General features: G+C 33.5%; 1 protein-coding gene and 1 pseudogene across 6 annotated transcripts in view; both read right to left on the bottom strand.

Annotated features, from left to right (window-relative positions):
- IL1RAPL1 (interleukin 1 receptor accessory protein like 1) overlaps positions 1–18,319 on the bottom strand; it is a 1,213,847-nt gene that overhangs the window by 743,317 nt on the left and 452,211 nt on the right. The gene's annotated exons all lie outside the window — the stretch shown is intronic.
- On the bottom strand, positions 11,244–11,363 carry LOC118607906 (annotated as a pseudogene).

Raw genomic sequence — 18,319 nt, 5'->3', positions numbered from 1 at the left:
AATCTTCATGTATTATAGGTAGATTTTATTTTCTAAAAAAAAAAAAAAGCAGGTACACTTTCTGAAGTGACAAGGATTTATTTTACCCTCAATGACCTATCACATTCTTTAAAAGGGGAAAAAAAATAGGTTACTTTTCAAAAACCTGGCTTTCTCATTTTTAACTCTTTAATACACTCAAGGTACAATATTCTCCTTTTTGGATATGCTCTTTTATGAACTAATATAAATATACTCTTCCCATCTCCCAGTTTTCTCATCTTCGTTTTGACTTAAATGCAATTCATTGAAGGATTATTTTAGTTTACAATATTATGTTTTCCTGATGATTGAGAAATATATTTACAAAATTCAAAATATGATCCTCACAAGGAAGGGAAAGTTTTCTTCTGGGAAACTGGCTGAATCTATGTAAAGTCAACATGTATTCCTTATAACTGTAATTCCTGTCTTATATATCGAATAGAAGTATGTACCTATCTTTATTTAAAGACATATACTAAATGTTCATATAGTGAATGCTGGCAGTAATATCATTAATAATACCTAAAACTGGAAACTACTCAAACAGTAGAGTAAAACTTACAGCATATTTCCCACACTAACATTATACAGTAATGCGTACAATCTTCAATTACAAGCAACAACCTGGGTAAATCTCACAAGCATGATGTTGAACAAAAGAAGCTAGACACAAAAAAATTACATTATGTATGATCCCATTTATAAAAAGTACGAAAATGGGAAAAATAACCTATGCTGTCAGAAGTCTGAACAGTGGTTGCCTTTGGGAGGTAAGGACTACAACAGAGCAAAAAGTGGGTTTCTGGGGGCCTGGTAATATTTTTTTCTTGAGTTACATGCTATTTTCTCTGGTGTGTTCCATTTGTGAAGAATCAGGGAGCTGTGTCCACTTATGTGTACCTCTGTAACCATGGAAATACTTACCTTCAGGTTTCTTTTACCTATGATTATCTAAAGACATGCTAAATGCTTATAGTTACTATTTACCCAGTCTAAACCTCGAAGAACTGACTATTCTACGAAGCCAAATGCATCCTGATAACATGTTTTCTGTGAAAGATCCAAGTATGCAATCAATGGACAACATTTTAGCATTAAAGGTAACACTGAATAAATTCAGTCAGATTCTGAGTGTAAGTACATTAGCTAATACAGAAAAGTTTCTTGAAGACCACTACATTCTTATATAAACTAGGAAGAACCCTCCTTTTGCAAGTCCTTAAAAAAGAAAGAGAATCTTGTAATGTTTCTTTGTTTTAAAAAAAAAGTGGGCAAAGGTTCAAGGTTGCTGCTGTTCTTTTTTAAGTATGAACTGCTAAATCCTACTGAAACCTCTTTGGGATGGAAATGCTTTTTTTTTTTCTACTGATAACTATAAATTGAGCTGCAATGTCCCAATAAAGCAGGGAAAGTCTCTCAAATGCAAAGTGTTTTCAAGGCAGATATCACAAGGAACATATGCCAAATCAAACAGCATCATAAAAGCTTGAATTCAATAAGAACATTCCAACTCGAAAAGTTTATTTTTAAAAAATGCTCTCAAGCCAAATGGTAAGTTTGCATACATTAAATGCTTTCAGCAATAAGAGAAAGGGTTTTGTAATTCCAATGAGTAAGATCCTTGAGCCAACAGAGAATGAATAATAATTGCAGATTCAAACACTTGCAAAGGTTCTAATTTCTTAGGAAATATTACAGATCAATGAAAAAGACTACCTTACTATGGAACAAAAAAACTACTTACTCTAAAATAAGATGAAAAAAATTCATTTTGAGTTCGACTTGAATAACTAGACATTCACATAAAAGAACATATCATGAACATTCAGTTTTCACCCAAAAGTGAAAAAAGGAGGTACTCTTTATGTGTACTTGACCATGAACTAAGATACTGAATACTATCTTTTTAAACTAACACCTTTCAGTGAGGAAAAAACATAGGCAACTCTGTGTGTCGAATAAAAAAAAAATCAAAGATACGATGTTGCAAAAGAAGCAAATAAATATAAAATAATAAAATTCTGTATAAGTAGAAAATATCAATAGATACTTATTTATAACTTTTGATAGATTTTGAAGAACATTATGGTATGCTGGAAAAATACAGAAATAGAAATAAGAATCTTTTCTCTCTACTTAGATTATGCTCAACCTTCTAGTCTGCTACCAAGTAGTTTAACAACATCATACTACCTACCTACCTACATACATACATACATATACAGGGAAAGATTCTTATGTCTATTATTTTTAATTTCTGAAGTTTAGAAAGATATATTTATATAAATCTTCACTGAATCACATCATATGATATTTTGTTATTTTCTTACAAGTCAAGAAAATAGTTTATTATCTCACTCCAATTCATTTTTTTTCAGATTATTTTCTCAGAATATTTTAGAAAATCTAATTTTTATTAGGATCCCATTGTGTGCTTGTGATAGAAGAATATAATACCAAATGACAGAAGTAGAATGAATCCTCCTTGCTGTTAAGAAATTTTCATATCAATGTGTGTATATATTTGCAGGGGAAGAGATGTTATCTATCAGGATGCATTTGGCTTCATGGAACAGTCACTTCTAAGAGGTAGGGGAAGCTGGTGGTAGGAAGGAAAACTGAGGGCACTGATCAACTACAGCTCAAGCCTTCCAAAAAACTAAAGACTATCTTAATAGTCATGTAAAATCATTCTTCCCCAATAGACTGTAACCTCTTTGAGAACCCACCCTAAGTTCCATAAATTTCTATAAATCCTATATTTACCAGAAGGTCTGACATGCACTTGATGTTCAACAAGTATATGCTAGCAAAGCAGTGAATGAATTAAGGAATCGATAAAGATACACTGACAAAAGAGAAAGAAGGGACAAAAAAATTTAACATGGAGTGTGATTAGTTCAGGTCCTCTTGCATCAATGAAACACATTCTAGGTCAAGGGTATCTCTTTAAAAGTAGAATAAAGAGACCTTTGGAGGGGAGATAGAAAAGAGAGGGTTTTCATAAATGTGAGGCTGCTACCAGGGCATGGAAAGGGGAAGAACAGTGAGATCACCTGTATTGGGTACAGTTTGTTGATGGCTTTCAAGATTTAAAAAAAAATCTACAAAAGATAACCAAGACTGGGGTAGGAAGCATACAGCAGCGTTATAAATGGATGATATGGAGGATGACTGGCAGAGACGAAGAGGCCAGGTAAGAATTTCCTGAGATCACACATCCACAACTGACAAAAGTTTGAGTGGCTACTGAGATGAAAAAAGTGATAACTGAGCTGTCACAGATACATTGCAAAGAGAAGCTACAAAATGTGATGACAAGACTATGGAAGTTAATAAAAAAGCAAGGTCTTTCCAACACCACAAAGGAGAAAGATTTCTATTTATCCTTTGCACATTTTAATTTCTGGCAACTCTTGTGATTATCTATAGCAGCAGAAACACCTCTGAGTATTTGCTAAGAGCAGTTTTTTTCAGGGTCTGTTCTAGGGACAATTTTTTTCTGGTCACCATGACAACACTGCCAAAATAAATTATCTGTGTAAAGTTTCATTCCTTACTTCAAACACTTTAGTGGCGAAATACTGGATAAAGGGAATCATCATATTTAAATATATATGGATTTCATTTTATATTAAAAAACTTGATGTATTCTATTTAAAGGGTCTCATGCTGACTTTTTTTTTGGTTCACTGAATGATTGACTAATAAGTACTACAGTGGATATTTTGCACCAGTTACCCCAAAGGCATACAGGACATTCTTCTACGTTGTGTTTCTTTATATAGAGGCTAGAAAGCTAAACTATTTACCTTCCTAGACATTCTTGCAGCTAAGGGTAGCTACATATCCAATTTCTTACCAAGAAGATGCAAGTGGGAATCTTTTTGATAGAAAACGATTTTTAACATGGATAGACTTAGCTAGCATCATTTCCCACTATCAGCCCCAGCCTTTTCATTTCTTCTTTTGTCCTTTTTCCCCATCGTTCTGGAATGTGAACACAATATCTGGCTCACTGCAATACTTCTGTGTGCATGAGGATAAAATCCACAAACTAAAAAATGACAGTACAGAAAGACAGAAGAAACATGAATTCTTACTGGCACAGCAATGCTCAAATGCCTGCTTCTGCATTTTTTTTATATGAGAAAAATATACCTTTATCTGTTTAAGCTACTAATGGTTTTTCTGATGCTTACAGCTAAGCACATTCCCAGAACTACCCATCATATACCAGAAGTAGTATATGCAAGGATGAATATGACAAAATCTCTACTCTCGAGACATGAAAATCTAATAGTAATATATACTATTTATTATGTTTAATTTTTGTATGGTGATGTGGTAAGCAACTTATATAAATTACCCAGTGTAAACCTCAAAACAACACTGTGAGATAGATGCTCTTTTATATCCCCATTTTAAATATGAGGACTTTGAATCAGAGAAGACTAATATATATGAAGTCACGTTTCTTGTAGTTCCTGCAGCCTGATGAGAATTCAGAGAGTTAGACTCCAGAAGTAAGAGTTTAGCTACCATGTTAGACTAGGAAGGAGAGAAACCAATACACAAATATTTAGAAAGTTCTAAAATAAAATATATTAATAACACATGAGTAAAATGTTTTAAAGATTTTAGAAGTTAGGGGGGGATACTGTCTAATGTAAAAAGACTAAAAGAAAGAGGGATAATAGATTCTACTGTGATTACTGAAAGAATACCAACCTTTCATTCTGAAAACTTTACAAATGTCTATAATTTGCTGCTATTATAATTTATTTTTGATAGTTTAACTGATGAACCAAATCATGCCTTATCAACTAAGGGAGGCAGTATAACATCAAGTTGACGATCTGAAGTTGGTGCATCAGATGGACTTTGGTTTATATCTGAGCTCTGCCGATGATTAACCTATAAAATTGGCTTCAAGTTCTTCTTTTGAAAATGAGAATTAGAACTTTGCTATATAGTAATTTCATCATAAGTACTAAATAAGCTAGCTTCCATAAAGTGTTTTTCAAGCTGCTTGTCAAATTTTAAGCCTTTTACAATCATTACCTATAATACAATTATTAATAGTCAAAAATACTGTTTTATCACCCAAACATAAACAAATTTATGGCCTGCAGACTTTGAAAGATATAAGCTTAGTTTTTACCTGTTCCCTAAGTTTGTATACATATGACAAATTTTAATGTTTTAAATATTTATTGATTAAAAATCTTCCTAGAATAACAACTAATACTATAATATGTTAAAGTTTGAAGAACATTATTAAATATATAAGAATATCTCTGTCCTTACAAAGCTTTCGTTGTAAAAGAAAAACTAAACTAAACTTGTTTAGCCTTTTTTCCACTTTAAATTACAAATAACTAACGCTATTTTGTAAATCTTTTTTTAATACGACTTTAGTACATGAAAAATGTATTCTACCACAGTGCTTCTCAAAATTTCAAGTGCATTCCAATGACTTGGGGATCCTGTTGAATAGCAGATTCTGATTCAAGGTCTGGAGAAGGGTCGGAGGTTGTACATTTCTAACAAGTCCCCAGGTGATGTCTAAGCTGCTGGTCCACAAACCTTTATTTATTTATTTAAAAAAAAATTTTGGTGACATTGGATAAAAAAGCTATGATACATATATACAATGGAATATTACTCAGCCATAAGAAGAGATGAAATACTGCCATTTGCAACAACATGGATGGACCTCGAGATAACCATGCTAAGTGAAATAAGTTGAAAATCACATGATATCACTTATATGTGGGATATAAACCTAAAAGCAACAAATGAACAGGACAAACAAACAGAGACTCATGGACATGGACTATAGACTAGTGATTACCAGAGGGTAGTGGAGGGGGAGCAAGTGGGGTGGTAGATGGGTTAAAGGAGGTCAACTATATAGTGAGATTTTTTTTTGAGTAACAAGCCTTTAATATGAAACTTGGCCATGATTTTTTTAAATTAAGTTTATTGGGATAACATTGGTTAATATAAATATATAATTTTCAGATTTACATTATAATTTGACATCTATATATTCTATTGTGTGTTTACCACCCAAAGTCCAGTTTCCTTCATCTACCATATATTTGATCCCCTTTACCCACTTCATCCACCCCTCCCCCTATATTTGACCCCCCTTAACCATCTACCTACTGCTTCCTCCCCTACCTCCTAAAGAAGCTGTGGTACATTGGAATATTGTGATACAGTGGAATATTACTCAGTCATAAGAAGAGATGAAATGTTGCCATTTGCAACAACATGGATGGACCTCGAGATAATCATGCTAAAGTCATAAATTTTTTTAAGTGATGGTACATTATAACACTTTAAAAGTGATGAATTCATACCTAAGGTAACTAGGATAACTACTAAAAATATATGTTTGAACTATAGCACCAAGAAAAAATGTAGGGGACACAGGATGAAAGTGGAAAATGCAATACAGAAGAAAAAGGAGAAGAGCAAGAAAAGGTAGAGAGGTGGTAAGGGTATGGAATGTGGATGTCTAGCTGGATTCAAGGGAACCAGGCAGAGGTTCATGCAAAAGAGAAAACAGAGCATAGAGGACACAGAAAGAAGGGAAAGAATGAGGAACTGTACACTTAACTCATACCCAGAGATGATAAGCTCCTCATTAAGTACTAGTTGGACAATTTTAAAGTTTCATTACATCTTTTAAGCCTTTTTAACAGACTATAATTAACCAGAAAATTAGTATCCTTTCTAGAAAATTGGATATAGAGGTTTCGACTTCCATTTGACAAACTTTTATAAATCCATACATAGTTATATCCCAGAGCAAGAACACAGCAACTCTGCTCACAATCAGCAAGGTCATTTAAATCTAGGCCATTCGTATCTAGTAAGTTTGCTGAGTCTATGGTCAGGTTTGAGTAAAGTACATGATAAAGTTCACCACATCTAATCAGTTCAAAGGCATCTGCGTGTAAGAGATGGTGCATAATCAGTAGAGATTAAAAAAATAATGAAAATGGCTGAAAAAAAACCAGTTGTGATATGTGCAGTCTTTTGGTGAAAGTGCTTTTGTTGACACTATTTCTGCAAGTCATAAGTTCAAAAGCCATTCGATCTTTACAGAGATGAGCCAAAGTGTGTGTATGTTAAGCTGTACAATAACTTGTAGACTCAGCCTCTCAGTACTGTGTAATAGGATGTTTACCTCAAATCAAGTGATTTTCGATGTGGATGAAACTGTCCTGGAACTGAGTACCCAATAAAGTACAGACGAGCAGAGGAGAAATATGGGAATAACTGGTCTTACCTACTAGGAGGCCCAGTTCATATTCATATTTGATGAAAATGCATGAGGGACTGAAAGTTTAAACAACTCCTTGGATTCCCTGGGAATATGAACAAATGGCCTTAATAACAGATTTTCCCTCTTGTTCCTAAGTGGGAAGGCTTCAGTGCCTCTTCTGCGGTTTTGGAAAAGAGACCTTATTTTGTGCATGTATTTAAGGCACTCTAATCTGTTTACATTTATTAGAGTATAGGAGTGAGAAACCTTCCTTTTAGTTCCCAGAGTCCATCTAATGATCCTATGTGTTTATGATAACCTTATGAAAGAACAGTCAAAGTGGATGTAAAAGCAACAACATAATCTTCGGCAGGCAAAGCAGCTTCCCATGGCATATCTATGATAATTAGTGAAAGTGAAAAAATAGTCAAAGTGTGGGTGTTCCAGTGCTTTCTCAGTCTTAGGTGTAAGTTACAGAGTATATTACTGACATTCTGATTGAATAAATTAACATATCAAAGTTACACTTAAAGATGAGCTTATTGACAAAGTTTATAGTTTAAATGAGTTGTTTAATATTTATGTTATACTGATCCCTTCTGACATAGAAATCATGGAATGAAAGGGTGTGCCCTATCATTTCTTTTTTTTTTTTTGGCAGAACCAATATTAGAGTTGAGTCTTTGTCACCATGTCACGCTTTTCTACATGGTCTCTCAATGATCTCAAATAGATCTGAGATGAGCAAATGCTTTTGAAGGTAAAGACTGAAATATCTTAGCCCTTCAGCTCATGTAAAGGTGTGCTTCATTCATTTCTTTTACCCAAACACCTTGAAAATCTTCATATATATTACCTATTACAATCTATAATACATATATATTAATCTATATTACATACATACTTGCTATATATTTATATACACACATTACATACATTGCTTACATGATTTTTTTAAGTCATTTATTTTCTTCAAGGAAATATTTTGAGAGCAGGGGTATTTTGAATTGAATATTGGCATCTTAATAAATTATTAAGAAACATTTTGTTCAAATGTCATCGAGTAAGCACAAGAAAAAACCACAGTGGCTGAATTCTCTGGGTTTCCATCAGAACAATGCTTTTTATAATTGGCAATTGTCCTTATATTACAGGCATTTGCCCCCAGAAACTTTAAAGTATTTGGGGGAAAAATCACAAAAAGAAATTAAATTCTTTTGGGGTTGCCTTATCTATAATATATATTTACATTAATATACATAGAATAATTTTATAGCTGCCCTGGCTACACCAATATTCCCCTTCTGGGAGAAGACTTAAATAAGCAGTTGGATTGTAAGAATACAGCCATATTTGAAGGTGTTTCATTAAATTTTCTGTTAATGAAAATTTCTGTTAATTTTTAATTAAAAAAAACCTTGCCAGGGCACAATTAGATAAAACAACCACAGAACTGTTTTGTTTTTTTGGGGTAAAGTATTGCACTGAGCAGTATATTAATAGACATTGGCATTCTAGTTTCAAAGAGTTAAATATTTTTCAAGTGAATCCTAAAAAATGTTCATGGTGATGATCAAAGGGAATTACAAATTCAAAGAGTGTTGATACCACTTTCAATGTAAGATAATTAAAGTTTGTGTTTATCAATCAATCAATTCCATTTCAAAGTGGTACAAAAAAAGCGCTTGAGGCATTTACTCGTCAACTCGACAACCAAATTTTCATCAGATATGTCCGGGATTTTTGGATATTAGTTGTATTGCCATTATAAACAAAACAAAAACTGCTCGTAAAAATACAGAACATAACACTTAAGTTCTCACCTCCAGGCAGGTTTCTCAAAAGACACTAAAAGAAATGGCAAGTGCAGTATTGTCATGAATTCAAGTTACATCTAGAAGCTCAGAGTATAAAAACAATCCTTTTGGGAGGGAACCATTATTCTTTGAGAAAATTGTAAGCAATATGTGTATTTTTTTCTATACAAATGATTAGGGTCACCAAATAACAAAGCTCTATGTGCTGCTTCCTACCCATGGTTTACATTGGTAAATCTTGCCAGAATTCCATTCATTTAAAACATACATATTTACTGAGCCTACCATGTGCCAGATACTTTGAAATGATGTGGATTAGGGAAACTGGTTCAGTCATGGGCTTCACAACCATGAAGCATTGAGACTATCTTGTAAACTGTGGTTGAAGTGTAGCTTAAACATTTGTTCTCTTCAAAATGCTAAACATCTAGTGATTCAGTTATTCAGCCAGTATTGAAAATCACTGAATTACACCAAAGCAAAATTACTAAGAGAGGGCTTCTGCATTTGCAAAGACTATCTTCTGGAAGAAATGACTGACATGGTGAGAATCGCCTTTCTTAGTGTGACTCTAGCTGTTAACAAGAGCAGCCTAGCAAGAAAAGAAAAAGCAGCAGCCTCCTAAAATTTAGAAGAGGAAAGATAAACAAGTCTGCAAGGACAAAGAAATAAAACATTTAAGTTCTTCGCATGGAAAATAGCATCATATTTTGTTAAAATATATGATTTCCATAACTTCTTGGGGAAGCAAGACTATTTCGCTTATTCTAAAAATAACATGATCTATAAAAAATAAAAACTTTCAGAGAAATGAATATGATATTCTCAACTAAGGTAAGGAAAATTACTCTCTTAAAGCAAAAACCATAAAAAAGAAATGGAGTTCTTATTTAATTAAAATTAAAAATCAATGTAAATGGAGAAAGAGATACACACACAAAAAAAATCTTAAAAGTAATTATCTCTCAGCAGTGAGATTAATAGTGATTTTATTTATTTTCTATTTTATGTTAGGCATATTTTCTAAAACTTCTGAAATAGGCATTTCCATTAAGTAAAACAAAAAAATATATTAAAATATAAAAGAAAACCAAGAAGTTGTGAACTAAGACAGTTAAGAAACCACTCAGGAATGCCACAATGCTATGTCAAATGAACAGACATTCATTGCAATTTTCAGAAATGCATTACATATTTAAGATTTCTAGAGAACTCATTTTTATCATATTTTAAAATGGACATATAGACACACACACATAAATAAAATAGCTGTATTTATAAGAAATCAAACACATCCCAGTAGATTTGTAAATTTGGAACTGGTTTTACTGGTCAGTGTCCCTGAAGCGGGTATGTGTGCTCATGGCACAAAAATAATTTTCAGTTATCCGGACTAAAGTGTAGGTTCTTAGGTTCTGTGGGTGAGTTGAAGTGGAAGACTAGACCAAGTGGAATAGGAATCAATCAAGAATTAGAGAAAGACTGCCATTCTTTTTTTTCCCTGGCTCCTCCTGATCATTCTTATACAACTTGGATCAGACTCCTTGCCACCGGGTTTTCAGGGAAGGGATAGGCAGGAAACTTTGGAAAAGATCCCTCGGGGCGGGGCTAGCTGGAATTCTGGTTTTGAGGAGGACCCACAGGCCAAGCCTGGAGCCTTTGGACATGAGGCAGAGCTGTAGCATGTAATATCTTGTCAATGCTCACCAACACAGGGAGTTTAGCTAAGAGACTTCAGTCAACTCACTCCACCTATCTGACACTCAGGTCGTTAACTACAAAATGGGAGGAATAGTAGTACCCACCTAGAAAGGCTATAGTGTGGGTTGAATGAGATTATAACTGACACAACACATTTAGGACAGTGCCTGACACATCATAAATGTTCCTTTATAGAAGGGGATCATTCTGCATTATCCCAGCCAGCATCCTGAGAACATATCTCTCTAACATTTATATATTTAATCTTCCAATTATTATTATTATTTATTTTTTAGGCAAGGCAACCCTTGGTTGACCTCGCGGATTGCAAAGATCTTGTCAATTCACAAACCTTTATTTATTTATTTATTTATTTATTTATCTATCTATCTATCTATCTATCTATCTATTTATTTTTATGCCTACAGCACAGGGGTCTTCCTGGGTGGTCTCCCATCCAAGTACTAACCAGGCCTGACCCTGCCTAGCTTCCGAGATCAGATGGGATCGGGCTTGTTCAGGGTGCCGTGGCCGTAGTCTCCTAATTATTATTGATAACCAAGGTTACCTAATTGACCTGACTATAAAATCATTTGAAGAACTGAAGATACTATGTACAGTATGAAGAGATGGTTAAACAATTTGATATGACTGTTAAAATGATTTTGTAAGCAACATGACAACAATGATTTAGATTCTTCACAAAAGCAGATGCTCTTCAAATGTTTTCTTAACAGAAAGGCTTGACACAAAGGTTTGTTGAACGAAAGTCACTTACGACATGTTTAGGATTAATCTTAGTGCCCAACGCTACCAGAAAAACTACTTAAATGTTACCCTTTCCTAAAACTTACATCTTCAAGTTGTGATTCTCACTATTACTAAACATTAGAACTAAAAAATGGAAACTTCCCATTGACTAAGAACCTTACTTTAACATGAATTAAACCAGATATGCCATTATTACTGGCTGATGAAATATAGTTCGATTTTTCTTCTTGAAAAGGTTATTTCACTTTTGGTAAATCAATTAGATGTAATAATGCTTTACTTATTATATTAATTAATACAACATTATAATTTTTAAAAATTTAAATGATAACCTACTATTTATGGAAAGTCTAGATCTTCATTTATAAAAGTATTATAAACTTTCTTTTTAAAATATATTTTAAAAATATAGTTTTTAAAAAACAAATTGAGAGTCAATTTAAAGAAAGATATTTAGTATATAAAGCATTTATATACATGCCAGATATAGACAGGCTGGGGCAAACGTAAGTTTGGAAAACAATGTACAATCTTATATTTTTCCTCAGGAAGTGAAAACAATATAATAGGTTCTTAATTTATAATTTAATTCTTCTTTCAAATGAGCCATGGTATTCAAACAGCATGTTTGTTTGCATAGAGTCTTATTAGTGTAAATGTTTTAGATGAGAAGACTTGGTCTTTACTATCCTCAAATAAATACTTATGTCGCATAGAAATAATTATACTTTGTAATTTGGAAGTGCCGCCTAGAACCCTCAAGATATAAAGCAAGTGATAAAATTAATAAAAGCGAAGGGGAAGGATGTTAGTAAAATAAAAATGTTACTTTTTTGACACAAATTTTTTTATCTGCAATGACTATTCAAAAACTGTATTACGAATGCGCAACTATTAACATAAATTATATGTAACACAAGAATTCTTTGAATCAATTACTTTGTATATATTTTTTTACAATCTTTGAGGAAATCTAGGAAAAAAATGGATACCAATTTCCTGCATGTCAAGATCTTATTCTTTTGCCCTCACTCAATATTCAAAAACAAAAGCAGTGGAAGCTAATTACTTCATTAGGTTTTAGCTCCATTTTAGGTGGACAAATTTGAAATGTTAATTGTTTTTGAGTTATTACACTTCTGAGCCCCTTAATACTCATATTATTCAAAATAATATACATGCTTCCTGTATATTTTCTGAATCGTACATAAATACAAGGCATGTGTTTATTTAATAATCTATTCTATCTTTCAAAATGATCACAAACTTTTGCAACTAATTTTATAGGACACATCTTTTAATATTCTTTAAAAGTAAACAAAGAAACTAAGACAGACACAATCAAATGTTTTATTCTTGCTTCGAAGCAGCCAAAATTAATCTTTCACACTATGGGTTATAATATCTAGATGTAGAATTGCTTCAGCTCAACTGAGAAGAGTCCTGTTCTTTATGCTTTTCCTATTCTAAGTCTGCCTGGCAATCACAGAACCACTGGGATTAGGAGAGGTGAGGAAGTAAGACATAATTAACATACTGAAAAAAAGAGAGTGCTGTCTGTTCTGGTAAAACAAACCCTCCTGTATGACACCTATTTGTCCATAGGTAGAGAAAACCCAACTACTGTGAAAATATATAAGAAAAGCTCATCATCTAGCACAAAGTAGAAGGGTGTTGATGATGTATATGAGCATATTTACATGCATTATGTTTACATGTGTATAGTATGTGCATCACGTATCAGTCTGCATTCAAGAGTAAAGCACGTGGCAAATAGCATCTGTTCCTTTAATAAGCTTCTATTTACCTGTTCCAAACTGCTGAACTCTCCCCTTTACTGACATTCTAAATAAGCTGTGGTCAGTGCCATTCCTTAGAAGCCAATAGATGGCATTGTTGCATCAGGCAGCTCTGTCCTGCCTTGAATGCCAGATTTTCCAACATTATCCAGGTCTCTGCGAATTTCTCCAACATCTTTTTTATAAATCGTTTGAAATCACTTGTAGAGAAAGTTCTCAGTCTCTATGAATTTGAGTTGCTTTTCCACTAAAAGTAGAGAGGAACTGGGTTATTTCCTTCCTGAGTTATGTAAAAGTCACAGGATCAAATCTTTCAACCTTTAACATATTCTAATTTTCTACTTTATTCTTTTCATTTTATTTAAACCCTAAGTACAATCTTTGTACTAGATATACAAGAGAGTTTTGGCTTTCAACAGCCAGTTTTCTGACAGAACGGCAGCCAATTCTATAATGCTGCAGACCATTCAGGCTCAAAACCCCTTTCTGTTGAATTAAATGTAGTTATTTTTGATAGCAAATGTATGGTCAATATTTTTGGTCATTTTTACTTTAATAAAAACAAAATATCTTTTTTTCCTCCTTACATATAAAATCAGATTATATAAGTAAGTTTAAAAAGTCATCAAACCTTTAAAGGGTTGTATTCTCATTAATTAAATGGAAAAGTTTTCCTCTTAGTTTTAAGCTTTATAATATTTACGGGTTTCTCCTACTTGAATTGCTTTCTTCTTAAGAGTATAATTTTGTGGGGGGGGGGAGGTGGAGTTTTCCAATAGTCTAAGGTAGTGGTGGATGAGCAAAAAAAAATATGATAAGAATTTATGGAATTAAAAAAATATTTTTAACAAATCTACCTATTTCTTTTAAGCTTTCAAACCAGCTTTAAGTCAATCTTCTTTCAAACCATCTAGTGGCCTAATTAGTAGGAGGTATTTACTAAACAGTAAGAGCTAAAATAGATGCAGGAAAAAAAACTAAGCAATAAGGAACCTTAGGTATGTACCTCAAATGTTATAGAATGCAGTAGAGTCGAGATCAAATATAAGCCGCTTAATAACAATTGTACTTTCATAGTGACTGGTTGACACCTAGCCTCAAAACTTAAACAATACAAAAGCTTCCATCCTCCTGGGATGAAATAAGTAAAAAAAAAAAAAATCTCAGAAAACAAAGCCACACAATTTGTTTAGAACATGCGAAACTGAACTATATGGGTTTCTCCTCATTTTCCAGCACAGCAGTTCACTATCGACTTAAGGAAAAACAGGAAATACAGAAAAGCAGAAAGAAGCTGCCCCTCATACGTATATATACATATTCATATTTATCTACCTTCAGTAGAAAAACTAATGATGACCATGAACAACCTACAAAAAAAAGATTTCAAATTTAAATTACATGTTTGAATAATAACTTTATGACTAACTGCCTACCTGTTTTTCTACCCTTTCCTCTGCTTCCCTCTTTACTGCTCCCATCCCATGCAGAATAACCTGAAAAAATAACCAGTTAAAACAAAATGATCCAAATAAGAACATTAATAAAATGCAGGTGCACTTTTAGGACAAAAGGCATCAATATCAATTTGCTTATAGGTAACACTGATCCGATTTTCTCCAGGGTACAAATATTTTTCCCTGACAACTGGTGAACACTGAAGCATGACATGCTGAAGTCTATAAAGAATAATAGTAGTGACTAAAATTTTCTGGGCCACAAAAAAAAAAAAACAGGTTACAATGCAGTCTATGGTATTATTCATAAAGATATTCTACAATTGCTTGTTACAATAAATGTAATTGTTTAGGGAATTATCTTTATTTCATTTGCAAAGAAATATGTGTTATTTGGTAGTTACTTAGATTCTGCTTCTGAAGACAATTATAATTTCCTTCAATAGCCTGGTATTTTCTTAATGTAAAGTTGTAAAAAAACTGCACTTAAATATTGATATTTACTTTTTGGTCACTTTGTAATATACCCCAAGCCAGACTTGTATAGTGAAAGCATATATATGATTGAACATTCCCCACGTAATTTAAAATTTAAAAAAGACATTTTTTTTCTTGAGTTATCTTAAATTGTCTGATTTTCCTACAAAATTGCCATAGCCTTTTGATAACATTGGTTACAATAACGAGGCCAATACATTTTGGACAATATTACTATATATAGAGTGTTGAAAAGCAGACATAATGTGCATTCATTTTAATAGCTTTATGGAAGATCGATGCAAGGAGAAAGTGCTATGAAGACTTTTTGAACTTAAAAATAAAACCATCAGATGTAACTGACCAATTTATAATGTGAAAACATATATACTGAAGGGGAAACATTATAGAAATATTTTATGTTTTCTTACATTTTTCTCCAGACCAGGGTTGCCCAACCCCCGGGGCTGCCGACTGGGATCTGTTAGGAACTGTGCCACACAGCAGTAGGTGAGCAGTGGGCGAGTAAGCAAAGCTTCATCTGTACTTGCAGCCTCTCCTCAGTGCAAGCATCACTGCCTTAGTTCCGCCTCAGATCATCAGGCATTAGATTCTCATAGGAGCACCAGTCCCTGGTGCCAAAAAGGTAGGGGAACGCTGATCTGGTGTATCGGTTTGTTTACTCAATCATTTGTTGGTCAATATATTGAAAAAGCAAATTCAATCTGACAAAAGTATTCATACTTTTATATAGCAACAAATCCTGGGTATCTATGATGTTGATTTGTGATGTAATCTGTTTTAATATTTATAGTTAGTTTAGATAAAATGGTTTCTTCTGTAATAGCCTAGAAATCATCTTTGATAATAGCATTACTTTATATTAATAGCTTTTCTTGAGCAGGAGCACATGTTTAGAGGCCAATTTTCCCTGACAATTCAGGAACTTCATACCACTCTCCACTACTTCTGGGGTATACACTACTGTTTAGGTAGCACTCTTTATGGACACATATTTCATTTATTAAACTAAAATCTACTTCCCATAGCTTTCATATTTTCAAGTCTACCTTTCAAACAAGCTAAACGCTAGAGTTGTTTCATTGCTGACATTCTGAATATTTCAGAACAGCCATCATATTTCCCCTAAATATTCTTTCTTTCCCTAGGTTATTTAAGTATTCTTCAAATGGTATGGTAGCATATCAAGACTTCACCATCACTCTTCCCAGGGTAATTTGTATCTTGTCAACTGTTTTTATAATTTCAGTCCCTTATTTTGTAAAGTAGCACCTGATATCAAAACAATCAAGTTATGACTGGATTAGAGATCACAAATAACAGTATTAAGAACCCAGAAAACACAGAATTTGAGCAAATTGGGTGAGGATAAAAGGGAGAAAGAAAGAAAAAGAGGAAGGAAGACGAAAGTGGGCAAGACAGCACACGAAAAAACACCTGGTATATGTGTCAAGTCTTTGTTGAGACATTGCATGACATTTGACTTTATCAGAAATATGAACCCAATTCTACCTTGAGATTCCCAAATAAAAAAGACTTAATATTGTCATATGTGTATCTAACAGGGCTTCATAACTTATTCTTTGGAAATAATATTTTTCTTTTTTTTCTAAGGACCTTCATAATCTTGTGTAAGTGACATGAACTGAGTCACCCAGAGTCCAGGAGAGTTAATCAGAGTAAACTCAGAAATGCTCACAAAGTCAGAGCGTAAAATCTCAAGGAACAAACTACAAATATGTTGCTGAACTTTGATTTTTACTCGCTCCTGTCTTTGTGCTTAAATATTTTAGCATGAAAATCAACTCACTAAGCAATTAAAAATACTAATATAGAGTAAGAGTGACTCTTAACTATTGTGTATTTTGTTCTGTGCTCAGACTACGAGAAACTTGGGAAAGTCAGTAAATGCCTCTGTAGAATGATGGAATAGTGCACTGGTGGTTACCAGGCTGCATTGGGCCCAGTGACTGATGTTTTTTCTGGAGCCCGACTAACATTATATCTTTAAAAAATTTAATCAATTCCCAATTATTTGATATTTAGAGGTTTCAATTTCCAAATACTTAATAATCTGGAGGTTTCACCTATGAATCCAGATTTCAGATTCTTACAAACTTGGATGATGTTATAACATTGGGGTAGCACTGCTGGAGGGCCACAGTCAGCTGGAGTTTACTTGCCACATGTAGATGGGCTATAAGTTCTCCAGTTTATCATCTATCCTCTCCAGTTTGCCATATCGTCCACCCTCCCTTGTTATGCACCATACTATATACACATATTTCTGTTTGGTCACTGTAGATATTTGAGTGATGTAAACCATCAATGCTTCTAAGTCTTTCTCTGGAACACTGACATTCAATTCCATGCATATACCCTGATTTTAACAACAACCATACACTTACTGACTGTGTGACTCGGGCGGACTAACTGTTCTGCCCTGAATTTCCCTAACTGGAGAACTAAACTGATAATAGTACATATTTCCATTTTTGCGAGAAATAGTTCATACATACAAAAAATTTTAGAGAGATGTCTGACACGCAGTAGGCCAGACATTAGTGTTAGCTAATTTTAGTGTCAGCTAATATTGTTTTTTCCTTCCTCCTCCTCCTCCTTCTTCTCCTCCTCCTCCTCCTCCTCCTCCTCCTCCTCCTCTTCTTCTTCTTCTTCTTCTTCTTCTTCTTCTTCCTCTTCCTCCTCCTCCTCCTCTTCCTTATTTCTTCTTCCTCCTTCCTCCTTCTCCTTCTTCTTCTTCTTCTATTCTTCCTCTTCTTCATCATCATCATCCTAACTACTACTGCTATAATTCTTTTAATATACACAATTCCCAGCTGCTCACTTGTAATTTCACCCTTTTGCACAACTGAGCAAAGCACATCCAGCTTATCTAGATTAATTCTGAAATGTTCAAGTTCTATAGAATGCAACATTATGCATATAGGTATGTTATACAGTTATGTTACA

This window comes from Rousettus aegyptiacus, unplaced genomic scaffold (genome assembly GCF_014176215.1).
Source record: "Rousettus aegyptiacus isolate mRouAeg1 unplaced genomic scaffold, mRouAeg1.p scaffold_m13_p_9, whole genome shotgun sequence".
Classification (NCBI taxonomy): Eukaryota; Metazoa; Chordata; class Mammalia; order Chiroptera; family Pteropodidae; genus Rousettus; species Rousettus aegyptiacus.
The sequence above is the reverse complement of the archived record's forward strand: the minus strand, read 5'-3'. Positions and strand labels throughout refer to the sequence as shown.